A 1,889-nucleotide genomic window follows, 5' to 3' on the forward strand; every position below is an offset into this window, starting at 1 on the left:
CTGGTCTTTCTTTCCCTGTGGAGATATAAACAATACCCTCCCCTTGGGTGGGTTAGTGCCCACAGGGCAGTCTGGTTCTGTCCTATAAGGGCTGCTTGAGTTGAATTTGACTGGATGGTAGTGAGTTAGTGACGGTAAGCCTGGTCACGCTGTCGGGTAAGTGTTGGATGGCTAACCCCAGGGGCCCAGGTTCAAACCTACCAGCTGTTATTCGGGCAAAAGATGAGACTACTTGCTTCTATTAAGACTGCAATCTTGGAAACCCTATATGGGATTGCTATGAGTTGGATTTAATTCCATTCAGTGGGTTGGGGTTTTTGGTTGATAGTGAGGGTGGAGAGGTGCTCAGGTGTCTTTCCTGAGCTGGCCTGGGCTTCAGGTGATGTCCCCTATCACTGGAAGCCACTGTTATAACCAGTCTCCTGTTCTTCCCCGATTGGACCTGTCCACTGCATCCTCCTGAGACAGTTGCTGTAGGCTCCTGGACTCCGCTCTTGTGTCACGCCTACATTTAACAAACCAGCAAATTCCAGGGGCTTCACTTTCAGACTCTGTCCAGGTGGACAACTTCTCCACGCCTCTGCTGTCCCCCTGGTGCAGCCCCATCATTGGGGTAGCCTGCTCCCTGGATCTGGCCTCCTCTCTCAGTCCATCCCTATTATGGCCGCCAGAGGGCGATTGTAAGCACCTAAATCAAAATCCTTTTCTCCCATTTTACTGCAGGAAAAAGTGATTTTTGCCCTTGGGTCCCAGCACGCACTGCCCCGTGCCTTCCTTGTGGCCGTCTCTACCCAGTCTGCTCTTGCCCCCTCGCCACCAGCTTCCTCGCTGCTCTTTGAACACACCGGGTACTGTCCAGCCTCCGTCCAGGCTGACTCCACTAGGAGTGCCCTTCTCTCTCCCTGCCCTAGAACTGCCAACCTTTCTGTGAGCTGCTGAGCATGAACCGGTCTGCACCACCCAGGAGCACCCCTTGTGCATAGAGAGGGGCATAGCTATCCCATCATCACAAGGAGTGGGGGGCCAAGCATCTCCGAGCCCAGGGCCAGGGACCTTTGCTTTCAGCGAGACAAAGCCAGCCACTCCTTGGGAGAAAGAGGAGGCGTCCTGATCTTGTAACTAGTTACAGGTCCAGAAACCCAAGACAGTGTCACTAGAGTTGGAACTGACTCTATAGCGGTAGGTTTTTTGTTTTGTTCTGGTGCCTACTAGCCACGGGTCCTTCCCAACACTGTTACCAAACCAAACCAAACCAAACCAAACCAAACCAAACCAAACCAAACCAAACCAAACCAAACCAAACCAAACCAAACCACATGAAACAAACTCCCTGCCGTCACTTGGCACATTGGAAACTGTTTTAATGCCCGGGCTTCCCAGCACCCGTGATTTTCTCAGCAGCATGGTTAGCACCCCCACATCTGGGACACTCCTCGGCACCTCGCTCTGCCTGAGAAAATTTAGGAGTGCTTGCACTTGTTGTAATGCTCGTAACACAGAGGATGACTCCTCTCTGGCCTGATGACCGGCCACTGGTCATGGTCCCTGTGGAGCATGCCATGCCGGTGGCCTGGCCACAACCACAGCCTTTGGCCCATACTGTAGATACTCGAGCCTAAGCTGGGCTTCTCAGCACATTTTTGGAACTTGGAATGCACAAAGTATGAATCTAGGAAAATTAGGAGTTATAAAAATGAAATGTAATAAATAAAACCCAATATTCCAGGCATTAGTGAGCTGAAATGGACTGGTATTGGCCATTTTGAATCAGAAAGTTGTATGGTTTACTCTGCTGACAACGACACAATCAAGAAGATTGCCATTGCATGCATTATCAAAAAAGAAATTAAAAAAACACATTTTACTGGGGGATCTTACAACTCTTTTTT

This window comes from Echinops telfairi, unplaced genomic scaffold (genome assembly GCF_000313985.2).
Source record: "Echinops telfairi isolate 266 unplaced genomic scaffold, ASM31398v2 ScPeMD7_30;HRSCAF=105, whole genome shotgun sequence".
In the NCBI taxonomy this organism is placed as follows: domain Eukaryota; kingdom Metazoa; phylum Chordata; class Mammalia; order Afrosoricida; family Tenrecidae; genus Echinops; species Echinops telfairi.